Genomic DNA, 17,600 nt, shown 5'->3' on the forward strand with positions numbered 1-17,600 from the left:
AGTCAGAGAGATTAGCACGAACCCATGCAGAAAGGCCCCCGTGCTGGAAAGGGACCAGGCCAGCAGGCGAGTGAGAATTTTTGCGAAGTCTAACGAGCAGACCTGCCGTCTTGGCTCCTGACACATCATTGCAATGGCATGGAGTCAGAGAGGGAAAGGCTGGGACCATTTTGCAGGCTGGTACATAGAAACTTACAGAGAAGCAGCGTGGCCTGGTGGAAGGAGCCCGGGCAGGGAGTCAGGAGGCCCAGGTTCTAATTCTGGCTCTGATGCTTGCCTGCTGTTTGACCTTGGGAAAGACATTTAACTTCTTTGGGCCACATTTTCCTCATCTGTAAAAATGAGAAGATTCCTGTTCTCTCTTTCCCTGAGAATGTGAACCTGACTTGAGACTGCCTGATCTGCTTATCTGGTATCTACCCCAGTTCTTAGTACAGTCCTTGGTGCCTAGTAAGCATTTAACAAGTACCACGATAATACCACGATAATCAATCAATGATATTTATTGAGTGCTTACTATGTACAGAACACTGTACTAAGTGCTTGGGAGAGTACAACCATTAAGTCGTATTTATTGAGCACTTACTATGTGCAGAGCACTATACTAAGTGCTTGGGAGAGTACAGTATTAAAGAATCGGTAGACACGTTCTCTGCCCATAACGACCTTACACTCTAGAGAGATAATATTGGTTATTATTATCAAATGGTTTTTGCAGATCTCCCTGCAAGGTGGATGAACCACACAGTTCACTCCATCTCCCAAACTCTCTCCAGCAAACACCCCTGGCAGATTCTCTTCCTGGCTCCAAGTGACTCAATTTTCTGCATCACATGACGTATCCAGACTCTTCTGCTTGCAGAGAGACCTTGCAGCCTGACCCCTCCCTGGGTGCTTGGAATGCCAGGACCAGCCCCTTTCCCATCTCTTTCCCCACGGGGCCCTGCCCTGTGTGGTTCCTAGGTGATTCAGAACTGGAAGCAGGAAGACGGTTGAAGCGCAGAGGGCTTTGGGAGCCGCTGACCCTCGGGGATGCCCAGATGAGGTTCTCAAAGAGTTAAACGGTCTGACCTCTGCAGCATGTTGAAGTAAGATTAGTCACAGTCTTCAGCTGAAGTGCTAGGCCGGTTATAAAAATGACTAACGACCACAAACCAATAAAGAAACGAGTGTTTTCAGGGAATTCCAAACGCAAATTGGCACGAAACTCGGAGTGGGTTGTGTGTGGGTGTGGGTGCGTGTGGGTGTGTGTACGCACGCGCACTGGGCTAGATTTGGAGGCTGTGTTGCTCGGGGCGGCCCTGGTGCCCGTCTTGGTCCCGCGTCTGGGTCCGCGCCCCGGATAAAGTGGAAAGAGATTGCGGTGCAATGCTTTTTTGCTCGCGTGGCTTCTTTTTTTTCCTCTAAGGTGGAGCAAGTTGTAGTGCAAGTGGCAAGGCAGGAAGTGTGTCACAGATGCTCTCTGAAGTTCCCCCGAGAGCGGTGCCGGGCGCCCAGCGTGCCTGCCAATAACACGGAGGATATTACCCGGCTGTGATGGGGCTGGTGCTGCTGAGGCTGGCTGGGCAGTGCCCAATGACAAGCCCTCTTCCCATCCACACCGCAGGTCCTGCCTGTGTGAACTCTCCTCTCTCCTTCAGACCTCGGCCCCTTCTGGACAGGCAGCTGGCCAGCTAGGACCAGTAAACATCCTGGCTTCTTTCCATGGGCATCTGCTCTCTTTGACGGAGATCCCCGATTCTGAGTCTGTCTGGAGGACTGGGGTAGGGTTGGTCTCAGGCAGCTGCCCAAGAGAAGAATCTCAGCATTGTATTGTGTGAAATGGAATCGAGCGTGCTATTGACTCTTCTCCAGCTTCACAGAGGATAGGGTATTTAGATTTTGAAAGAGGAAGGATTTGGGGTAGATTCATTCATTCAGTCGCATGTATTGAGCGCTTACTGTGTGCAGAGCACTGTACTAAGCACTTGGAAAGTACAATTCGGCAACAGATAGAGACAATCCCCACCCAACCACGGGCTCACAGTGTAGAAGGGGGAGACAGAAAACAAAACGAGTAGACAGGCATATAAGGAAGAACTTCCTCTGGCACTCACTTCTCCTCCTGGAGTCCTTTCCTGAGGAATTTCTACTCACCCTACCTTAGAGCTCTTCTCCTGCCATTTTTGCACTCCCTCGCCACCTAAAAAGCACTTGGGTACCCCTAACACCCACCCTCGTAGCATTTATCTGCACACCCTTTATACTTTATTACTTCCTCCCATCTCTAATTTATTGTAGCCTCTGTCTCCCTGGCTAGACTGTAGGCTCCTTGAGAGAAGAGATCACGTATACTAATTCGATGGTGCTCTCCCAAGGTCTTAGTACAGTGTTCTTGCACATAGTAGGCATTCAGTAAAGGCTTTGGATTGATTCCTGATTTGACTTAGTTTTATGTTATCAATACAATTATTGATACGGTAGCAATGATCTAGTTGTATAAATTCTTTGCTTTTCTAAACTGATTTTAAATGACTTGACTCATTTTGTCCTAATAATGATAATTATGATATTTGTTAAGTGCTTACTATGTGCCAGGCACTGTACAAAGCACTGGGGTGGATACAGGTCTCTGTCCCGCATAGGGCTTACGGTCATAATCCCCATTTCACAGATGAGGTAAATGAGGCACAGAGAAATGAAGTGACTTGCCTAAGGCCACACAGCAGACACATGGGCGGAACCGGGATTAGAACCCATGGCCTGCTGACTCCCAGGCCCGTGCTCTATCCACTGTAGCATGCTGCTTCCCAAAGTAGCATCCTCACAGCATCCCAGTGAGGTAGGAGGAGAAAACTATTATTATCCTGATTTTATAAATGAGGAAAGTGAGGCACAGAGAGGCAAAGTCATTTTTCTGAGGTCACACGGCAAGTCAGTTCTGGAGTTAGCAGTAGGTCCTCTCACTCTCAGGCTCATGTTTTCTCTTAGGCCATCTAGCCTCCCTATCGTGTGTGCCACGCCATCGCAGTAATGGGTTTTGAGGTCCCAGAACGGGCTCTTGGATGAAGGGTTTGCAGCTGGGGTGACCATATGTCTGGGTTTGTAGTGAACGGTCTGGCCTGTCCCTGATCTCTTATGGATAGCAACCAATCAGTCCACTGATCAGTGGTAATTTTGAACACTTATTTTGTGTGCAAAGCACTGCAGTAAAGTCTTGAGAGAATACAAAACGATTGAGTTGCCCACAAGGAGCCGGCAATCTAGAGAGTTGTCACCATGTGCCTTCATATTAAGGGATGTATATTTTCAGCGATGCCCCTCCCTCTGTCTTGACTGGATTCCCAGGCTTGGATTCATATTAATGTGTGTCTTCCCCTTTAGATGGTTAAGTTCATTATGGGCAGAGAACGTGTGTGCTAATTCTGTTCTACTGTACTCCCCCAAGTGCTTAGTACAGAGCTCTGCACAGAGTAAGTGCTCAATAAATACCATTTATCAGTTGACTGATTGGAAGCGGTGCCCACTGTTCAGAGGGAAGCATAAAGCCACTGCGGAAAACAGTGGGCGGTGTCGGAGGTTCTCCCCACAGAAACACTTCAGGTGTTTTTGCAGAGAGGCGGTGGGCGGGACACGGCTTTGTTACTCTACGTTCTCTGTGTAGCCCCGGTGACATCACGCGTGTCTCCGTGTCTGGTCTGGGGAGTGCCCTCCGTGCCCAGCCGAGATGCAGCCCTGCATGGAGACAAGGGGGCAGCGGGGATGCCCTGGAGGGACCCGCTGGGTGTCGGATTCTGAGTCTGGGGTCCTGCCTTTCCACCCTGCCGGAGGAACCCCGCACCCGGCCCATTTCAATGCTTCCAGTCACCCAGGGGCTGGAGGGGAGCAGGAGAGAAACGTGCAAGTGGGACATTGCTGCAATGTCTTCCATTAGCTCATAGGCAGCTTGTGTCCTGCAGGCTTTAGAAGGCTGGGCATTGGCTGCTGGGCCCACAAAAGGCATTTTGTGTGCTGGAAGAATCGTCCCTTGTGTCTGCCTTGTGGGGCCGCTTGGCTCAATTGGGGCTTAGAGAACCTGAAATGGCCAACTCCTCCTTTCTCTCTCTTTCTCTCTCCTCGGTTTCCTGCAGATCCAGGCGTCCCTTGGAGGGGGTGTGTGCGGCCTTGGGGCTGGGGGCTTTCTCCTCCCCCCCCCCCCCTTCCAACACATCCCCCGAGACAGCGGCTCCAGGCTGTTCAGGGAGTGTCCTGGGTGGGGGGTGGGGACAGGAGAATGGGGGGTGAGCAGTTGGGGAGAGCTAGCTGGCTCCTCAGAGGACAGAAGGGAGCCTCTGGGATCCTGGGAACGGACCACGAATGTGTCCACCTCTGCTTTACTTTCCCCATCTTGTGTCTTCACACGGAGCCTTTTGGAAATGGGTGAGATGACGTGGGACTCTCGCCTTCTAGCAGCAGGGGTGCTGGGAGGGGGTGGGCTCCGCACACTCCAGGGAAGGGCGGGGAGAGAAGGGAGGAGTCCCGGGAAGGTAAAATGAGGCAGGAGGAAGAAGAATTGGGGGGGGCTTGGAAAAGGGGAAGTTGTACACCCTGGCCTGCCACCTCCCCCGGGGGCTTTGTTCCTTCCTCTCTGAAGGTACTCTCTCCTCTCGCTACTGCTTGCAGAAGTTCGCAAGCGGTCCAGTCACCGTTATCCACCTCAAGCTCCAGAGCATCTCGGCACTGTCCTCCCCGCTAGCCATCCGCCCCAGAGCCCGTCAGGCCGGCCGGGACACCTAGCTCGATCCCCGAGCCGGGGCAGCTTCGGGCACCTCGGGGACTGGGACATTTCTGACGTCGCGGCTTGGTCTCGTGGTGACTCTGGGCCGGGACCTGATGAGGCTGCACCTGCTCACCTCTATTTTGGGAGGAGCCGTGCTCCGGCTGGGGGCAGGTGAGCAGGCCAGATTTCAAGAATTAGGCAATCTTGGGTGCAGATTCTGCTTGGGAGAGACCCGACTCGGTCTATGTTGGCTGAGGAGAGTGGACTCAGAATATCGGTGGCAAAACCCAGGGGATGGGATTGAGGTGTACAGACCGGGATCCGCGTGGGAGAATGTGGCAGAGGGGCATTTGCTCCTAATTTTTTTCAATAGTTATTGTTAAGTGCTTATTATGTGCCAAGCGCAGTTATAAGCGCTGAGGGAAATATAGGGTAATCAAATTGGACGCAAATCCATGTTCCACATGGGACTCACAGTCTTCATCCCCATTTTACAGATGAGGTTACTGGGGCATAGAGAAGTTAAGTTACTTGCCCAAGGGCCCACAGCAAGCAAGTGACCCAGCAGTCGGTTCTGGATGATTTGCTAATTGATTGCTTATTCTGGGTATTCTCCGGGGTGGATCTTTAAGCTCTCGTGAGTTCGGGCTGTTCATTCTTTCAATCTTCTCCCGAGCTGCAGCTTGGACCACAGTTTGGATCCTGTGGTTCGAAGAGATGTTTTTCTATTTCAGGCCCGCCACCATCCAGTTTAGGTCCCCTGTTTCTTGTCATCTTTCATGTTCTCTGCCTGATTGCCTGTCTTTATTAGTGCTGGCGTGGAAAGTTGGCTGCTCTGTGCTCCTCAGCCAAGAATGAGGCGTAGCATTAAAATAACCATTATAGGAAAGAGATGGAAGATACGGGACAGGTAGGGTCTCCAGTCATGAAAGAGCTCAATGTCATCAAATACTGAGTGTGCGCTCTGTGAAGAACATTATACTCAATGTTTGGGAGAGTACAATAGGGAGTAGAAGACAAGATCCCTGCCCTTCCAGTCCAATCGGGGAGATAGGCCAAAAAAATAAAATTACCACTTGGAGGAATAAGAGAACGGAAGGAAGGATATGTGGTGCTTAAAGAGAAGCGTTTGTAGGTTGACATGGATGGAAGCGTTATGGGGGTTGTGAGTGTGTAATTACTGCAGTGGTAAATGGTAAGATACTAACTGGGGAGAAGAAAAAGTAATCAGGTAAAGCCTCCTGGAGGAGGTGGTGTTTCAGAAGGGCTTGGAAGATGGGAAGGATTGTGGTCTGGCAGAGTTGAAGGGGCAATGGAGTTCCAGACAGGAAGAATGGCGAGGTCCAGGGGGGGATTCAAGATGTTAACAAGTAGGAGAGAGCCCCATTAGTGTGTCTGGCATTTTGATTGTTTCCTTTGTATTTCACCCAGTATCTCGAGGAGCTGAAATGCCTCTCTCGGTGTGGAAGACACGAGATGGTGAGCTGCTCTTCATCCTCCAGTTCACCAGCTCTTTTCTTATTCATATCATATTTTCAGAAGCAGCATGGCAGAGTGGATAGAGCAAGAGCCTGGGAGTCAGAAGGTCATGGGTTCTAATCCTGACTCCACCACTTTTCTGCTGTGTGACCTTGGGCAAGTAACTTTACTTTTCTGTGCCTCAGGTCCCTCATTTGTAAAATGGGGATTGAGACTGTGAGCCCCACGTGCGACAGGGACTATGTCCAACCTGATTTGTCTGTATCTACCCTAGCGCTTAGTACAGTGCCTGGCTCATAGTAAGCACTCAACAAATACTATTATTATATCCATCATGTAAATTAAATATGATGTTCAGATGCTTCCGGCCAGACAGTGTGGACTTCTGCCACTTTAGTCCTGTCATGTTTTCACGTAGTTCTCCCCTTTCCTACTCGATTTGCTTTCTACACTCTCTATTGAAACATCCTCCCTCCTCTCCCACCGGCTTCACGTTGGATGTTTTTCTTTTTCATTCCTTCATTCGATAGTATTTATTGAGTGCTTACTCCCTGCAGGGCACTGTACTAAGCCCTCAGCACTTGGAAGGTACAGTACAGCAATAAAAAGAGACAATCCCTGCCCATGATAGGCTTACAGTCTAGAGGGGGGAGTAGGATTTTGTCAGTACCATTCCCTTTCCCTCCCTCTGCCGTCCAGAGGCTTAATGTTCTACCACTCAAGCTCACAGGCCCTGCGCTCTAATGTGGGTGTTGTGATAATGCAGATACATATTTGCCTCAGCCCTTCCCACTTGGCAGGTTTGGGGAGGGGATGGAGGTTTGGAGGAGAATGGCTAGTGGGAGGGAGGAGTTCTGAAATACTTCTGTCTCCTTGCAAGAGTCCCAGGGTTGTACGAACTCTTTGCCGTTTGACTGAATATCGGTTTCCTTCAGCTTCTTAAATGTTTGGAAATATGTTGCACACTAATTCTATGATAATGATACCTTGTGGGTTGTTTTTCTCCTGAGGGGCTCACAGAGTTTTTTAGGGATTATCAGTTTAGTTGCCATAACCCTCATGTGAGAGTGGGAACGAGCGATTATTGTCCTATTTCTAGACATGGCCATACTGAGCCCCAGGAATTAAGAAATGTTCTTAAGCTCCTGCATCAAGGCCTTGCCAAAAGGAAGATAAAACCAAGATTTGCCCTGCAGAGTCCTTCCCCTGCCCACCGCCTCTAGTTCTCCATCTGAGGAAAACTCAGGGTTTGGAACTTTCATTTTGTTCTGACTCCTTACGGTCCTCTAATGATGATGAATACTGCTGTGTCTTTAAGGGATGTGTTGGTAAGCAGACCCGGGGTGGGTTTTCCAAAAGAATATCGCTCTCTCTCAGTGTCACGTGGCCTGCAGCTGCAGTCTGGCAGTGATTTATAGGGTTCTGAAGTTCAGATGAAGGAAAAGTACTTTTCAGGCACACTTTTCCCTCCCTCCCTCCCTCTCCCAGCTCCCCAGGACAGCCACCCAGATCCAAAGCCTCCAGTTTATCATCTTTCCCCCTGCCGCCACCGCCCCCTCCTCCCCACCCATCCTGGCACCCCACTCGCCTACAAACCAAAGAAAACATCCTCTCACTTACCCGAGTCACTGACCCACTAAGGGCAGGCCATTCATCAGGACCAGCTCAGATCCTGCCGCTTCTGGAATTTATGGGAAAGCCCCCTCTCCTCTTCCCTCTAGCCCCATTCCCCTTCTTATCCTCCTGGAAATAGGCACGTGTGTGCCTGAGCACAATGTACACATGCACATACACACACACACACTCCCACACACACCTCTCCCTCCTCCTCTCCCACCCATAGATTCGTCTCCCAGTCATCAAGCTCATGGATCTACACGTCCACACCATCCACACCCGTTTCCCAGCCTGGCCCTTTTTAGTGCTCCCCTGCTCCCCCATCTCCTCCCAATCCCAATTATACAAACCTATCCACACCCCTAGAGCCTCCTTTCCTCCCCCCCCCCCCCCCCGCCCCCCAACCCCATTCCCTGTCCTAAAGGGAGGTTCAAAAGTTCAAGTTTTTCGCATTTCTCCAAGACTATTTCCAGAAGTTCCTGAAGAAAAGAACGCCCCTGCCTGAAAAAACAGAACGGGGTGAAACTTTTACTTTTCCCAGAAACTGAACTTTTAGCACCCCTAAGTCATTGGAGCTCACGCACACACACGCACACGGGGACGGCAGGCTGGCCTGTTGCTGGAGGGAGCATGATCATGGGAAATCCAGAAAAATTCTTAGAAGTTTGAAAATGTCTTGGAAATAGTGAGTTCTCATTACGCACAGCCATGCAGATGTATGTGTTGAGTTGTCCTTTGTATTTGAAGAAAATGCCACTGATGCTGAAATTCCCCCTTAAGGAGCCTGCATAACTGAAGATACCATGCCAGGAACATTCTTAGTGCTTAGTTCAGTGCCTAGCACATAGTAAGTACTTAGTGAATACAACTGGAAAAAAACCGAAAAAAATACAGAGACTGTGTGCGTAGGTACATAATGTACAAATGTAGGTGTGTGTGTGTTTATTCATTTTATTTATTGTGTGCTTACTATGTGCAAAGCACTCCACTAAGTGCTTGGGAGAGTACAGTAAATCAGATTTAGCAGACACGTTCCCTGCCCGTAATGAGCTCACAGTTTAATAATAATAATGTTGGTATTTGTTTAAGTGCTTACTATGTGCAGAGCACTGTTCTAAGCGCTGGGGTAGATACAGGGTCATCAGGTTGTCCCACATGAGGCTCACAGTCTTAATCCCCATTTTACAGATGAGGGAACTGAGGCACCGAGAAGTGAATTGACTTGCCCACAGTCACACAGCTGACAAGTGGCCGAGCTGGGATTCAAACCCATGACCTCTGACTCCCAAGCCCGTGCTCTTCCCACTGAGCCACACTGCTTCTCTAGTGTAGAGGGAGAGACAGACTTTAATATAACTATATAAGCAATTTATAATAATATAATATATTTAAAGATATGTATGTAATTGCTGTGGGGTTGAGGGTGGGGTGAATATCAACTGTCCAAAGGTCACAATTGAAGTGCACGGATGATGCAGAAAGGACAGCGAGCCGGGGAAGAGAGGGCTTAATCGGGGACGGCCTCTTGGAGGAGATGTGACCACAGTGATGCTTTGAAGGTGGAGAGAGTATAGTATACACCTAAAATATATATGCTCTGGTTTTTTATTGTGTATTGTATGTATTGTATTCCTATATGGAATTCTTCACAAATATGCATGTCATCCTGGTGCAGGGGTAGCAAAGACACGAAGAAACTGTCTTTGCCTGCGCACAGCTAGTACGGGATTGTGGGTCCAACTTTGGTCTTAGCAGCAGCACTCACACTCCCTGATAAAAATCTCATTCTCTTGGAACCCCAAGGACAGCTCTCCAATATACTTCCACAGCTGGAGTGACTTTCTATTTTTGGTGTGTGCCGCATGTAGATCACTCCTTCCCAAGTCGCTTCGGTTGACATTTTGTCTGGGTTTCACTGGGCAAGTTCACGATGGCTCTCTGAATAGAGCTGCAGACAGGGGAAGCGCTCAGTACAGTGCTCTGCACAGAGTAAGTGCTCAGTAATTACCACTGATTAGGAAGGAGGAAGGTGTTCTTCTTGGTGCACAGTGGCTGCTAATGGCCCAGTTGGGCTTTTCAGCAATAATCAGGTCCCCAGAAGATGTAGAGTGAAATCTGGATGAAGCACTGATGGATCAATCGAGCAATGATATTTATTGAGTGCTATGTGAAGAGCACCCTACCGGAAGCACCATACCAAATGCTTAAGTGGAGATGATAATAATAATAATGTTGGTATTTGTTAAGCATTTACTATGTGCAGAGCACTGTTCTAAGCGCTGGGGTAGATACAGGGTCATCAGGCTGTCCCACGTGAGGCTCACAGTTAATCCCCATTTTACAATGAGGTAACTGAGGCACAGAGAAGTGAAGTGACTTGCCCACAGTCACACAGCTGACAAGTGGCAGAGCCGAAATTCGAACCCATGACCTCTGACTCCCAAGACACTCCAGAAGGTGCAGCCAAAGTGAAGCTAGCATTGAAAGTAGTAAGCTTCTTCAGCTAATAGTGTCCATGAAAACCTACGCGGGGTGTATGTGTGTGTGTGTGTGTCTCTGCACGCACACCCTGGGTTAGGGGATTGCGGGGGTGGTCTTACATACACACACACCACACACATATTTATATATGGACGAGTAGCATGTCTTAGTGGAAAGAGCATAGGTCTGTAAATCAGAGGACATAGGTTCCAAATCCCAACTCTGCCACTTGCCTGCTGTGTGACCTTGGGCAAGTCACTTAACTTCTCGAGCCCTCAATTTCCTCGTCCGTAAAATGGGGATTTAATATACAGTCTCCCTCCTACCATGAGGGGCAGGGTCTGTGTCCAACCGGATTAACCTGTATCAATCCCAGTGCTTAGAACTGTGCTTGACGCGCAACGAATACCATAAATGTTATAAAGTTCTCCTATAACCTGGGGGCTATGTTCTTTTGAAACCCTTTGCTAAGGAAAATTCATACTGAGGAACTCACCTGCTCTGATACCGGGTGCATGCTTACAAACCGGACCCACTGTATCCCAACAGGCTCGAGTTTCAGATGAAAGTTCCCTAAATTTTCTAGCAGTAATCGATCTGAAACACAGAGTGAAAGTATGTGATACGGCTGAAAGGAACACTGGGATAGAAATAGGAGTGTATGTGTTTGGAAACATAAATGTTGTTCCCTGGGCCCGATCAGCTTACAGAACATTAAACAGTTCCTTCATGTAGAGAAATGATTTGCCGGTCACACAGGAAATGCTGATGTTAATGAAGTTTGGATTCCCAGAGTAAATAATAGCCATTCCCATCCCTGTCTTTCACCGGCGTCAGTGTGTGTGTGTGCTGCAGAAGAGAATGGAGGGGGATGGGGAGAGTGCGTGTGTGCAGGTCTCAGCAGGGATGTGTTTTCCACCTTGGTCTCTCTGTGGGGAGGGTGCATGAAAGCACAGATGATTTGAGTTTCTCACCACCCACGTGAGTCTGTGAGACTGACTGAAAGTCAAGGGAACCTCTCTCTTCTCCTTCTTCCCCGCCCCAGCCAGTCCTTGTGGGTTGAGGAAAGAGAACAATTCTTCCATCACATGCCCATCCCATCCAGGGACTGTTGAAGGACCAATAGGAAGGGCCAAGCCCTCTTTGAATCTTTGGTGCTGGGGTACTGTGATGAAGATTGTCTGTAATTTATGTATATTAATGTCCGGCTCCTCCTCTAGACTGTAAGCTTTTTGTGGGCAGGGAATGCGTCTATTTATTGTTACATCGTACTCTCTCCCAAGCGCCTAGTACAGTGGTCTGCACGCAGTAAGTGCTCATTAAATATGATTTATTGAATGGTTGAATGAAAGGCAAGTGTCATAGCAATAGTAATAGTATTTATTAAGTGTGTAATGTATGCAGAGCACTGATCTAAGGGCTGAGAGAAAATGCACAGGCCGTTTCTCTCCACTAGCCACCTCCCCTTCCAACTAGCTCCAGAGTCCCCCCCTCATTGTGAGGGAAAACTCCAGAGGCCAGAGCTGCCCTGGACAGTCAGCCCAAGGAGCAGAGGCAAGGGGCGAAGCCCAGAATTATTGAGTTGCTGGGTACGGGTACCCCACCCATGGGTCACCCGATTCAGTGTACATCTGCCTCGGCCACCACTCCTTGACCACCCTTTCTGTAGAGTGACAGGGTGGTAGAGGCATTGGTGTTTAGGGTGTTACTGATTGCCCAGATGGACATATTAAGTTGCTGATGTCCCTTGCCAGCTGACCAACTAGCTCTCCCTTGTCAGGGAAGGCCAAGTTATGACTTCAGGGACTTAGCTCATTTGTTAAGAATATCTCCCTGGAGGAACTTGCAGTCCCACTTAGCCCTTGCTTTGGTTTCTTCCTCTTGAGCACGAAGTATTAAAAGCACAGGGAGGCAAAAGGCACAACTGCATCCTGTTTGCTGTCCCTTCTGTGTCACCTGTGTATGCACTTGGGGTCTGTACCCCTGAACCACTTTGATACCCATTCCACTCCTAGCACCCCCAGCTTTTATGTACATATCTTTAAACTCTGCTGCTCCCTTGTCATATATTTTCATAATAATGGTGCTTGTTAAGCACTTACTATGTGCCAAACACTGTCCTAAGTGCTGGGGTAGTTACAAGATAATCAGGTTATCCCACATCGGGCTTACAGTCTTAATCCCCATTTTACAGATGAGGTAATGGAGGCACAAAGAAGGTAATTACTTGCCCACGGTCACAATAGCCGGCAAGCGGCGGAGTCAGGATTAGAACCTACATCCTCTGATTCCTAAGCCTGTGCCGTTTCCACTAAGCCACGCTGCTTCTCATTCATTCATTCATTCAATAGTATTTAATGAGCGCTTACTATGTGCAGAGCACTGTACTAAGCACTTGGAATGTACAGATCGGTAACAGATAGAGACAGTCCCTGCCCTTTGACGGGCTTACAGTTCTCATCTGTCTCCCGTGCTAGATTGGGAATTCCTTGAGGGCAGGAATCGTGTCTGCCGACTCCATTGCATTGTACTCTCTCAAGTGCTTAGTACAGTGCTCTGAGCACAGTAGATAGCGTTCATTGATAAATAACGTTATCGACTGACTGACTGATCCTGCTTCAGTCCACCCAAAGGCATTGGGCTGGAGAAAGCTCTTTTTTTCATACACCCCAGCCAAAAGGTTTGTTTCACGGTGCTCACCCAGCTAGGCCCTGTTAGTTGCCATCGGTTTTTACGAGATGTTCTTCCCCTTGACGCTGTTTATTGCCATTGTTCTTGTCCGTCCGTCTCCCCCGATTAGACTGTAAGCCCGTCAAACGGCAGGGACTGTCTCTATCTGTTGCCGACTTGTTCATCCCAAGCGCTTAGTACAGTGCTCTGCACATAGTAAGCGCTCAATAAATACTATTGAATGAATGAATGAATGAATACTCCGGCGAGTGAAATTGCGTGGTTGGGGAATAGAATAAATGGGAGGCAGCCCTTCAGCTTTCCTGAGAAAAACTTGCCCCTCGTGGGCTTCCACCGGGTGACGAGTGCGGTTGTTTCTTCACATCGCGGTCATCTGGGTTAGAGGGCATCAGTGAAGAATGGCTGTATCACCCTCAGGAGGCAGAGGACAAGAGGATGTCTGCAGAACATTCTCATTCCTGGACAGTGCACTGAGGAAAGATCCTGCTCCCTTGCCTAGGCAGAGCGTTTCGGGTAGTGTGATGGTAGTAGTAGTTATTTGTATTAGAAGCAGCAGTAGGTTAGAGAAGCGGCATGGCATAGTGGATTGAGCACGGGCCTGGGAGTCAGAAAGTCATGGGTTCTAATCCCAGCTCCACCACCTGTCTGCTGTGTGACCTTAGGCAAGCCACTTTGCTTCTCTGTGCCTCAGTTTGTCATCTGTAAAACGGGGATTGAGGCGTGAGCCCTACAAGGGTCAGGGACTGGGTCCAACCGCTTGTATCCACCCCAGTGCTTAGTACAGTTTCTGGCAGCCCCTCACTGGGCAGGGATTGTCTCTATCTGTTGCCGAATTGTACATTCCAAGAGCTTAGTACAGTGCTCTGCACATAGTAAGCGCTCACTAAATACTACTGAAGCACACTGAAGCAGCGTGGCTCAGTGGAAAGAGCACGGGCTTTGGAGTCAGAGGGCATGGGTTCAAATCCCGGCTCGGCCACTTGTCAGCTGTGTGACTTTGGGCAAGTCACTTAACTTCTCGGTGCCTCAGTTACCTCATCTGTAAAATGGGGATTAAGACTGCGAGGCCCACGTGGGACAACCTGATTCCCTTGTGTGTACCCCAGCGCTTAGAACAGTGCTCGGCACATAGTAAGCGCTTAACAAATACCAACATTATTACTACTGAACATAGTAAGCGCTTAACAAATATCATCATTATTATTATTAGCAGTAGTAGCAGCAGTGGTAGCAGGAGTAGTGGTAACAGACTGTAAGCTTGTTATGGGCAGGGTAAGTATCTTCTAATTCTTTTGTATTGTACTCTCCCAAGCACATAGTACAGTACTCTGCGCATAGGAAGTGATCAATAAATACAATTGATTGATTTATCGATAGTGGAGCGGTAATAATAATAATGGTGGCATTTAAGCACTTACTATGTGCAAAGCACTCTTCTAAGCACTGGGGGGGATACAAGGTGATCAGGTTGTCCCAAGTGGGGCTCACGGTCTTAATCCCCATTTTCCAGATGAGGTAACTGAGGCACAGAGAAGTTAAACGACTTGCCCAAAGTCACACAGCTGACAAGCGGCGGAGTCAAAATTAGAACCCATGACCTCTGACTCCCAAACCCGTGCTCTATTCACTAAGCCAGGCTGCTTCTCCCAAAAAGATAAATAAAATAAACAAACACTGTTCTAAGTGCTGGAGTAGATCCAGGGTAATCAGGTTGTGCCACGTGGCGCTCACAGTCTTCATCCCCATTTTACAGATGAGGTGACCGAGGCACCGAGAAGTCAAGTGCCTTGCCCAACATCCCACAGCTGATGGGTGGCAGAGCCGGGATCGGAACCCATGACCTCTGACTCCTAAACCCCGATCTTTCCACTGAGCCATGCTGCTTCTCAGTAGGAGGAATAGCAGTAGAAGCGGAGGCAGGAGCATTGGTGGCGGTAGCATTCATAGTGGTAGCACTGTAGTAGGTGTTTCTGAAGTTCAGAATAATGAAATCATGTACCCACATGGAGCTTATATTTGAGCGGATGTCAAACATCATTGCCAATAACAGTTACCAATTGTTGTTCATTCAGTTGTATTTATTGAGAGCTTACCGTGTGCCGAGCACTGTACTAAGCGCTTGAGTAATAATGATGGTATTTGTTAAGCGCTTACTATGTGCCGAGCACTGTTGTAAGCGCTGGGTTAGATACGAAGTTATCAGATTGTCCCACGTGGGGCTTACGGTCTTAATCCCCATTTTACAGATGAGGTAACAGGCACAGAGAAGTTAAGCAATTTGCCCAGAGTCACACAGCTGACAAGTGGCTGAGCCAGGACTAGACTCCACGACCTCTGCCTCCCAAGCCCGTTCTCTTTCCGCTAAGCCCCGCTGTCAAGTCATGTCCGACCCATAGCGATGCCGTGGACACATCTCTCCCAAAACGTCCCACCTTCGTCTGCAGTCGTTCTGGTAGTGTATCCGTAGAGTTTTCTTGGTAAAAGCGCAGAAGTGGTTTACCATTGCCTCCTTCCGTGCAGTGAACCTGAGTCTCCGCCTTCGACTCTTTCCCATGCACTGCTGCCCAACACAGGTGATTTTGATTTGTAGCAGATGGCCTTCCACTCGCTAGCCACTGGCCAAGCTAGGAATGGAATGGATATGTCTCTGCTTGTCTCTCCCTCCCGCAGTCGAGAGTGGTAGAGTACTGGCCACTCTCCAGGTGTGTTTCTGAGAGGAAGAGTTAACAATAGAGTGGTCAAAATAAAAAGATCAAATGAGCGGACATATGTACATGGTAGTAATAGTCATGGCATTAAGCGTGGTCTAATGGAAAGAAGGACCTGGAAGTCAGAAATCTGGGTTCTAATCCATTCCTGCAGCCACTTCCCTGCTGTGTGATCTTGGGCAAGTCACTTAACTTCTCTGTACCTTCAGTTTCCTTCTGTGCAGAATGGGGATGAAATACCTGTTCTTCCTCCCCCTTAGAATCATGTGGGGCAGGGCTTGTGTCCGACCAGACTGTCTTATATCTAAGACCCTAGCACTTATTTCAGTGTTTGGGACATAGTAAGCTCCTGACAAATACCATTTATTTTTTTTAAAAAAAAGGTGTAGTTAAAGTTTTCCTTTCGTGTGAGGATTGGGAAGCTGCAGTCCTGAGGCTGTCACGGATGTGCTCAGTGACCTTAACAAATAGCTTTATTTCTTGTCTCTCCCGCTGCATGGAAGGAGTGAGGTTCCTGCTCCCAGCGGGTTGCAACTGTCTAATCGGTGACGGAAAGTTCAGTTCAGAGCCTGCAGGTTCCAGACCATGTCGAGGTGATTCAGCAGGATAGCTTATTCACTCTGTGAATGAGATCTGGAACATTTCACTAACTAGCCTGACTCCATCCGGCAGGTCTTTGGGGAGAGGTCATCTTGGGAGACGTTTAATGTGCCGTTTGTAGCCGGTAATGCTACTTTGGAAAATTAGTCGGTTGTTGTCTAAAACCCAATGAATTAGAGGTTTGAGGGGATTGCAGGTAATTTGCTTGTGAGAATGGAGAAGCAGTAAATTAAAGAGAAAAGAGTCAGATAATTTGAAATCCCAGACACTCTACCACCAAGACAGAAAGAATGCTAGGGGAAGAAGACTGAGCTCCTAATGAAATAAGACTTATCTGTTTGCCTGCTGAAAAGAAGCAGCTTTTCATAGCAGACAGGGCTGAGGTCAACACTTCCTACGGAGATCATGGTTGGGGGAGTGTGGGGCTTTAACTTGGTATTTCCACTTTTGGCTTGGTAATTAACAGGGCTTTGAGAGCTACAGTGAGAGGTCAGCCTATTAAGGAGAGCGAGATTCCGGAGCAGAGAGCAGAGGGTCCAGGGTAGGCTGATGGAATCCAAGCTTTGCTTTTTGAATTTTCCATTCAATTCCATTGTTTTTCCTTTTCTCTAGCTTTTCCTCCCTCCTTCCCTGTGTTCCCAGTGGTGCCTGTGGACACAGTGGGGGATAGTAATGTGTCTTGATGGGAGGACAGAATTATTTTTCACAGAAGGGTTTCTGTTGGCGCCCTAAGAAATACCTCAGGTGAGGTCTGCCAAGGCCAGTCCAGATCTGTAGGACATGGTCTTGGTTCTACTGCGTCAGAACAATTTCCCTGCTGCCCAACCTTCTGAGGAAAGAAAGTGGGAGTCCTAGAAGTTGAAAAGGCGAAGAGTCCATAGTGAAAGGACAGAGCCCAGGAAGCCGAGGGAAACCCCGGTTTGCATTTTGTGGCAGGGGAAAAGGCAGCCTTCTTGAGACCCTGCCAAAGGTTACAAGACAGATGTGTGATTAAATGGCAAGTGAGTCACCCTCTAAAATTTTGCGATTTGGAGGATTTAGTGGAAGAAGTCCAAGTCTTTCCGTACAGATATCTTTCTCTACCACCTGCTGAAGTGCTGCTTGTATTGGAGCAGATAGGGTGGCCACCAAGGATTCTTTTTTTTTTTTTTTTTTTTTTAGTATTTAAGTGTTTACTATGTACCAAGCCCTATTCTAAGCGTTGGGGTAGTTGCAAGTTATTGGAACAGTCCCACTTGGGCTCATTGTCTAAGTAGGAGGGAGAATAAGAGAACTGAGGCATAGAC

At 48.4% G+C, this 17,600-nt stretch overlaps 1 protein-coding gene and 1 non-coding gene across 2 annotated transcripts in view; one reads left to right on the plus strand and one right to left on the minus strand.

The window, feature by feature from the left end:
* Nucleotides 1-17,600, plus strand: part of LOC114811257 (retinoic acid receptor RXR-alpha-like) — a 224,698-nt gene that overhangs the window by 148,657 nt on the left and 58,441 nt on the right. The gene's annotated exons all lie outside the window — the stretch shown is intronic.
* On the minus strand, nucleotides 15,589-15,726 carry LOC114811655. Its single transcript, XR_003759351.1, has one exon. It is a non-coding gene; the product is annotated as a small nucleolar RNA SNORA7 (small nucleolar RNA).

Source organism: Ornithorhynchus anatinus, chromosome 4 (genome assembly GCF_004115215.2).
Source record: "Ornithorhynchus anatinus isolate Pmale09 chromosome 4, mOrnAna1.pri.v4, whole genome shotgun sequence".
Lineage (NCBI taxonomy): Eukaryota > Metazoa > Chordata > Mammalia > Monotremata > Ornithorhynchidae > Ornithorhynchus > Ornithorhynchus anatinus.